This window comes from Aphidius gifuensis, linkage group LG6 (genome assembly GCF_014905175.1).
Source record: "Aphidius gifuensis isolate YNYX2018 linkage group LG6, ASM1490517v1, whole genome shotgun sequence".
NCBI classification, from domain to species: domain Eukaryota; kingdom Metazoa; phylum Arthropoda; class Insecta; order Hymenoptera; family Braconidae; genus Aphidius; species Aphidius gifuensis.
The window spans coordinates 16,875,583-16,885,172 of record NC_057793.1 but is presented as its reverse complement, the minus strand read 5'-3'; positions in this window follow the sequence as shown (position 1 = coordinate 16,885,172).

Genomic DNA, 9,590 nt, shown 5'->3' with positions numbered 1-9,590 from the left:
GTTTGACTGAGGTTAGTCCTGGTCTCGTTCAGCTTTTGATTGTTAATTTCGCGTGTATCTTTGATTTAAATTAATTATTGGAGGTTTGTGACGACGAACTACGATTAAGTTGATTTAATTAATTTGGATTTTTGGTAGAATAACGCGTAAATTAATTTTCCGATCACGATTTTAGTTTTGCTTTTGTATATGAATATCTTTTGAGGCTATCTACGGATTTAGAGTCGATTTACTGGCGGTTTGTGTAAGCAGATTTCGATTAAGTTGAGGTATTCTCGATTCTAATTCTTGGTTATAAAATATGCTGTTTTGGATTTTTGATACGTTTTTAATTATGTTTTGTATTTTATTATTGAGATTATTGAATATAAATGTTGATTTACTGCTTTGCTTAAAATATTGTTTGTTAAATTCATTCTTCAATTTATTCTCACACACAACTTTACCCGTCCCTCTCTCCATAACCCACACCCTGAGCGACCCTGAGGTTTTCCTCGAAGACTGAGTCTATGGAAGGTTTGTTTCGATTGAGTTTCTGGTGTTAATTTTGTGCTTTTAATTTCCGATTACGACTACGATTTGGTTTAAGATTCCGACTACGTTTAAGTTTATGCTTGAGTTTCCGTTCCGTTTCCGTTACGTTGCAGTGTTGCAGTTGGATTTACAGCAGGTTTTATGGTTCTACTCCGATTTTACTCATTTTTCTAGTTATTATTGTTATTATTGCGTTTGAGAATTTATTTTATAATTTTGAGTTACGAAACTACGTTTTTCAGTTATTATTATTATTATGTTACTCATTTATTAATTTTTGGTATTACTGTTTGGCCTAAAAATCGAATAAACCAATAATATATTTAATATTTATTTATATTTATTTATAAATATTATTTAAAAATATTAATTCCCATAGCAACGGTCCGAGAAGGTAGCTGACTCAAAATGTCATGTTACACTCTATATATACTAAAAAAAATATTTCTCCCATCTAAAATCTTTCCCTTTCCTAAATTATTTCCCCTCTTTTTCATGTATATTGAATTTCTATTCGTTCAATCTCTTAGAGAAGAGAGAGCTCAACCGGTTTACAAATTTTGATGGACGGGATAATCGTAGTCAAACCTATCTTCATATTTAAATATTTTTTAAAAAAATTCTTCGAAAGCAGATAATCCCTATAATGCTTTGAAAAATTATTAGACAAAGATATTAACGAAGGGAATGTTTTAGAAAATTCTAGGAAAAGCGATTATACTGTAAGAAGATTATCAATCTAGTTTTCTATTGTCGGTCTATAACTTAACATGTTCGAACTTGTTTAAACTTGTTTAAACTTGTTTGAAAGAAAATTATTGAGCTGGAGAAAAAAAAACAGTTGGTTATTAAAGTTGTAACTTTTTATTATTATTATTTTTACATTTAATACAATCTTTTACATATGTATAGAAAAATATTCCTGTTATATCTTCAAATTCTTCCATTGGATGTTCTTTACATCTTTTCCATCCTGCTACGATTTGATTTTTCTTCTGCTTTTTGGATAATTTATCCCAAACTCCATCAATTTCTGATGCAGCAAATTTTATTAACGCCATAACTGGCAATTTTGATATATCTTTTTCCGTTAAACTCCATAAATTATCAACAGCACAGAATAACATTATCGATTTTCGAATATTTGGACGAAGAGAAAAATCTTTAATAAACCAATTTTTATATCGTTGAACGTTTTCATATGCACATATATAGTTTTTACACTTTGGATGTCCTAATGAATGTTTCATAACTGGTTGTGAATTAAGTATTTGAATATCAGGACAACCTAAACCATCCAAATTAATAATTGTTATTGCTTTATCGTGAAGTATTGCTGACAACCAATTTTTCCTTTCAATTCCTTTTACGAAAATATAATCAATTTTTTCACTCAATTTTTTATCTAAAATATTAGTTGCTTCATCAAACATCTCATCACCACTTTCCCAATGTATTCCATGACAATTTTCTTCAGATTGTTTAATTAATTGTTGATAATCTCCACTCAAATCATTATTTATACATGGTGAATTGAAAACTATCACACTCACTAATCCCATAGGATTTGAAGGTTGAATTGCTAATTCTTTTATTATAACCATCTTCATCATCATATTCAATTTATTGACAATTTTTTAAAAATGTTTTGTATATTTGAACAAGTTTTTCTAATACAATCAAACGTGAATCTAGATTTCGAATAAGTTCTACATTTTGCATTGAAAGGTCTTCAACTTTATGAATATGACTCATTAGATTTTTTTCTAATTCTAAAGCATTCGTATGTAATGAATTAATTATAACTTGATGATTCTCGTTAACATCTCCTATTGATTTTATTGAATGATCAATTATTCTTGTTTTTTTATCAATTATATCATGAACAGTTTCAATGGAAGCAACATCACGCATTTTTTTTGGATAACCGATATTACATAACCTCTTATTTTCAAGATCGAATTATCCATCCTTGGTTACGTGAAATCCTTCACCAGGTGGTCCTCGAGCTCCAACTGAACCATTTCTAACTTTACTTTTTATTAGCGGATGACAAAACACGTCAACGCTCATGATTGTTTCATGGATATATATGAACTAATGAAAACATGAGATGTAATTTGTATTTATGATGAGGTGGTTAAGTATCTAGATTGTAATGATAAATTTTCGGGATCGTTTCATCATGGATACAAATTTTTTATTTATTTATTTATTTATTTACATATTACTTATTTTTCATTTTTTTTTCTTTTTTTTAATCGAAGTTTAAATCAAAGTTAATAGGTTTTTCTTCTCAAATCTGTACTTTTTTTTCTTTACGCTCTGTCTTGATGAAATTATCATTTTGATTTTCATTTATATTATTTATTTCTTTTCGATCCTCATAGTTCTGTACATCGTTTTCAAACTCATCAGAATTTTCTTCTTTATTCATCACTAAAATAAAATAAATAGACTTAATTTTATAGAAATTAATATTATTATTATTATTACTGATATCATTATTATAATATTTTACCATTTTCAGCTATTTCTAATTTTAATAAATCACTTGAAGCATCAAGTAGAGTTTGAGTAATTTTTCGAATCTAAAAAAATTTTTTTGAATATTATTATTATTTGTTTTTCAATTCATTGAATGATAAATAAAAATAAGAATAATTGAAATTCCCTTACATTTTCTATACTCATTTGAAGTTCATTAGCATGTTGATTTTTAGATGGTTTTGAAGAATTAATAATTTTTCTTGTTTTTTTCAAATTTAATTGAATACGTGAGAGGCTGTTATTCATCTAAAATAAACGAGGTAATAATAATAATTATTATTATCTTTATAAGAAAATAAATAAAATTTTCGAATCGAATAAATGAAAATTATATACTTACTCTTGTACGAATACTCATTTTATATGTTTTCAGAGGACCAACATTTGTGGCACGTATTTCAGACATGTTGAAACTTGTTAAAACTTGTTTTGACTAGTATAATAGAAAAAAATATTTTGCAACAAGAGATTTTATATGAGAAGCTGAAAAACTATTCTACTCCTGCTTATATAGCATTTTTCCCACCACTTTGCCTTTCTCTTTTTCTCCCACCTTTAGAAACAGGTTTTGTTCTTATGATAAAACAGATTATGTAAACTATTTTTGAAAGATAATTTGTTATTATCACTTTTTAAAACAGAGTTCTTCTTCAATAATTCTTTTTTACCCCCATTCATTTTTCATATAGACCTAACTTCATGAAGTATAATAGACCCCCCACCGACCCCGCAGTGAAGAACAATAGACCCCACACAGCGAAGAACAATATAACACCACAGGAGGTGATCCAGAACTCTCATTGCTATACTACTCGAGACTGAAGCGCAACAAAATTTTGGGTACCCGGGCATGAGATATAGCGTTACGATATACGGGCTTCTCAAACTACAAATATTGAGACAAATAAGACGATGTCTTTTACAAACAACCTTAAACTTGATGGAAAGAAAAATAAACGATAACATGTGACGCTAAAAGTATCATCATTCAATTTGCGCCATCGATGCGATATTGGATACTGAAGTAAATATAAAGGTTTCCCACACCATCTACTATTACCTTCAGAATTTTATTTTTATAATGTTGTCAAATTGCTCTGGACTTGGAACCCGGCATGTTCGTCAGAGTGCAGTAAGGTTTTAAATAATCTCCAAGTGTTTGAGACTTGTTGAACTGTATGATAGTGAAACAGGAATAGGAATAGTTATAGGCATTGAATGAGAACATCCGTTTTTAAGTAAAGAAAACTGTTTAACACTGTTATTTAATATAACTGAGGTTTATGTACATTTTATAAGTATTGTTGTGTTTAAAATAATAATAAGAGTAAGATGAAATAACGTGTCACATGTGCCGTAGATTGTATTAATCTTGGCACTTAGTCTGTGGTTTGTGAACGATCTCAAAGCTGATTAACGCTCGATATTATTGATCTGACGTAATTTGTTTGATTTGTTCTGTGTAACTTTGTGTGTAACTGAATTAGGTTTATAAATTAATACGTGTAACTGAATTTAACAATGTGCAACTGACAAAAATATGACTATAAAGTCTGTGTACGTAACTTAAGCGTATTGCTTTGTGTGAAACGTGAAACTAACTAACTGTTGCCGGCCGACCAGCTGTCAGTGTGTGTGTGAATGTATGTGTGTGTTTGACTTAGTATTTTGAGTGTGCTGCCGCTTTACATGAATGTCAGAGTTTCTCAAACACCAAGAAAAACGCAATTTCTGAAAATGACTTTAAAGTTTAAAAAAAAAGTATACATCTTAAAAATCTGTTTTTATTTTTATCAAAAAGATTCAATTAATTTATAAGATGATCAGAAGACAGAATATTTTTCACATCAATCGAAATATATATTCAAAAGGCACAAGAAACAAAGGCACGATAAAGACAAAAGGATGTATAAACAAAACGTTACGTTTATCAACAAGCATGTATGTTGTATGTTGTATATTAGTACATTAGCACACCTGATGAGCAGGATTCGCGCCCATATCCCGACGGCATATGGCGCGCGCACCATCGCTGCAATATTGAATACTGTACTGTACTGATATAAATAAAGGTTCTCTCACACCATTCTACTATTATTGCTTAATTTTATTGGCGAATTGCTCTGGACTCGGAAGCCATAATGCTTTGATTCAATTTTGGTTTTTAATGTTTGTCAGAGTGCCCTGAGTTTTTAAGGAAATATCAAGAAAAACGCAATTTCTGAAATTGATTTGAAAGTTTTAAAAAAAAGTATTGTTACGTACTGGTATTTTAATATTTAAAAATAATTAATTAATAAATAATATTTAGTAAATTCAAGGGATATAGAACAATATCGAGTAGCACATAAATTTTTTCTTTTTATTTTTAATAATTATATTTCACTTTTAGCATCATGGACATTTTTTTTATTTAAATATTATTTACCTTTTCAATATAATTTTTCATTTTAAATTTTATTTTCTCAAGCCGCAGTTGCATTTTTAAATCAGCAACTCGATATTTAACATCCGTTGAATTTATTAATTATTTAGAATAATATCTCAGCAACAATTAAATGCTGACTATCATGAGAACCATCAAATTTGATTGGTCAAAGATGTTACCACCTAAGATCATCCCTACTTTTAATTTAAATTTTTATGGGAATTTTTATTTAATAATTTTAAGGAGCTTCACTCTTGCGACAACTTTCGTTCTATTCAAATCATTGAAACTAAATTAAAAATTTAAAATTAAAATTAAATCAATTACATCTGATAAAAATTAAATAAAATCAATTGAACTTTTACGTTTTAAATAAATAACATTTTTCGAGTGAATTTAAAGTAATTAATTCTTGTGATAAATTATTATTTCCTGTATTATTTAACCTTCCCTAATCCTATATAAAAATTATTGACTGTGACATTTCTCCGGGGTGTTGTTTTCTGTGCTTCGAGTTTAATTTACCATTTGGATTATTCGAGACTACAAACATCAACAGGCGACCATCCAGATTGACACGCTCTCAACAATTGTTTCGGATTATTCTTACATCAAGGTACATCTACAATCATACACATTCCCTCCTAACCTGTTACCCTGTAGGGAATAACAAAATAAGAGGATTTTTAATTTTAACGTGAAATACCAAGTTGATTTATTTTAATTATTCTATGATTATTTGGTTATTTAATTTTGATTTTACATATTCTTTCTTTTTCTTGTTATTTCATAGTTAAATTTTAATTTTTCAACTTGGTACGTAACAAAATTGGTGTCAGAAGTGGGATTTTAGTAATGTGTAACGTAGATTTTTAAACTCAGTGCGGATTAAATTTTTTTTTGAGGTATAAAATATTTTGGGGTACACTATACACTTACATAATTTTTTTTTACATAAAGAAAATAAAAATATTCATATATATATTTATAAATTTTATTAAATTTTTTTACTTCGTCGCAGGAGTCACTATTTTTTTTATCAATATAAATATGGATCTTTTATATTTTTACTTTTTACATGAACAAACAAACTTGAATTTTATATTTAATTGCGTTAAATTTTATATGCATTAATTTTTTTTAAATATTTTATTGAATTGAAATTTTTTTTTTTTTTCTATCATTTCTTTTGTCCGTCGGAAATAATTCTTAGCGAAAATGTCATCATATCGGTCGGGGGCGGGATCGCCTTTCTCTCATATTTATGAAGAAATAGACCTACACGCTGAAGCAATGCTGGGGAGAAAAGTAGATGCGGAAAATATAAAAATGTTAATTACTGAATTACAAATATGTGCAAATGATTTCGTTCAAATTATTCCTACCCTTGGGGAGGTCGATTTAGAAAAAAATATTGATGGGATCGAATATTCAAATACTAAAGAAACTATTGAAAAATTAAAACAACATGTAGAATGTGGAGATCAAATGGTGAATATAACTGGTAAATTGAAAGTCGCGTCTGATCGTTTAATTTCTAATAATGATATTTTATATAAGGAAAATTCAAATTTAACAAAGAAATGGTGTGTGGAAAAAAAGAGAGTGATTGAATTAATCCAGGAAAATAAAATTTTAAAAGATAGAAACAGTACTTTGAATGAGGAAAAGAATGAGTGGTGATTTATATTATCACTCGCCGAAACAAAACATGATCCGACAGTGTCTACCAGAAAAATTGACCTTCAATATTTATTTAATATTTTTTTTTTTTCCTAATTGTTATAAATATTAATGTTTTATTACTCTTCAACAATAATAATATTATCATCATGTTGTGTACTTGACACTCTATCATTTTTGGTGTCAAATCCTTGATCAGTCGCAACATGTTCTGGCTCCTCATCCGATACGTACTCAACATTACAAAGTTCTGTAACATGGGTACACATAATATATTACTATTATTATATATTTTTTATTTAAAAAAAAAAATGTTACTTACGAGCAGTTATAATTGTGCCATATCTATCATCGGGGACCAATGTGTGCTCACTAGAAAAAAAGTTGTTGATTAAATAATTCACAAATTATTACCTGCCATGTGTTGTAATAATATGTTATGTTCCATTTTATCCATAGCTAAGTCGTTTTCATCTTCCATATTAGCATTGACATTATCATCGATTTCTGGTGTATAGTTCACTAATAATAAAAATTATATCAGTAAAAACTTGAATAGGTTTTTTTTTCCAAAAAAAAAAAATAAATATATAAACATATAACTAAAAAAGAAAAAAACATACCAATTTTGAATCTAGGTCTTGCATCCAAATTATCATCGTCAAACATTATAAACCCAGCTAATGTGGGAAATAATTTTTGAGCACGTAATAAACCGAAGATGGTTCCAATATGATATTGAATCTGATAAATAAAGTTTGATTATTATTATTAAATTATTGAATTTAATTTAATTTTTTAAAATAATTTATTCATAAATAAGAACTAACCGAAATCAAATTTCGTTCCCGTAATACAAAAATAATCAAATTAAAACAAAATAAAAATTTTACCAAAAAAGTTTAATATAATATTTAAAAATAATAATTACCAGAGTTTTTAATGTGTCCATATCCATATTTATAAACACTTATTAATTCACAACGGAAAAACAATGAAAATGAAGCAACGTCTTGCTTGAATGTCAATCCCGACTAAACTGATATGTCGTCCAGGTAAAATGTATTCAAACATGATAAAAAAAATGCAGAGTAATTAGAAAAGTTTCCATTTCTTTTTAATATACATGATTTAATATAATGATGTTTTAAAGAATACATATGTTATGTTAGGTCTACATCGAAACATGATCTGTTGTTGGGCAGCGGGCACGCGCGGTCATCCCAGCTGTATTGTTTCAATCATGTGCCAAGATTTATTTTTTACTGACGATGCGCTTTTTTTTTTTTCATTTCTTTTTTTTCTGTATATTTGAAATAGAAATTAATAGAATATTTTTTTCCCCTTTATTTACTTTAAACAATAAATGAAAAGGTATAATAATGTTATATGCATAATAAATTCTGTCTGTTATCAGTCAGTGGTCAGTTGATCTCGCGATAACTGGTTGACATACTATATTAAATATGTATTCGGTCAAAAGGTGTGAAAAGCTTATTAATATTTGGACTGCGGGTTACAAATCAGCTGATACTGTTGAGAGCATTAATAGAACGATAAAATGGGGTGAAGCAAATAAAAAATTATTAAATAAATTCTTACGAAATTCAGCCGAGCCAGTCGGTGTAAAAAAAAGAATACAATTAGTTATAGTTAGTATCATTGATAAAATTCATATGAGAAGAGAGAAAACTTTACATCATGGTGCTGGTATGAGCACAGAAAACGAACATGAAGCGGTGTTAGGTGATAGAGTGAAATTGAGTGATTTGAATAAAATTTTTAAAGGTAATATAATAACTGGAAGTATAACAAATCTCTATCATATTAAAATAGAGGATTTTTTAAAAGATTCTAAAACTGTTGAAGATGAATTCATGTTTGCATTCTGAGTAAGAGGTTCTTAAAGATGATAAAGAAATGAGAGAAATAAAATCTTTCGTAACAAAGAATGCAGTTATACTCCCAACAAAAAATCTTAATGAGTGGTTTGACAAGCACTTTTTTGATCCATTATTGAAAGAAATTGAAGAGTTCAATCTTGGTATTTCTGGTTGGAGTCTCAGAAAAATTCAAAGCATTATTTTTACTGTATGCAGATATCAACCATTAAGAGGAGGAGTTTCTACATTCATTGAAATGCCTCATGATATAGAGAAAAAAAAAGGTGTAATCAATGTAAAAAATAAAGATAGCTTCTGTTTTTTGTGGTCAGTAACTGCAGCGTTATGTCCAGTACAAGCAAACGTATCTTGTGTAAGCTTGTATCCACATTTCAGTACAGTGTTATCGTATGATGGAATATCTTTTCCAATTTTCAATTTTTTTTTTTTTTTTGCGAGACATACCAAAATTTATAAGGTTGAATAATTTAAAAATTAATGTTTACGCAATA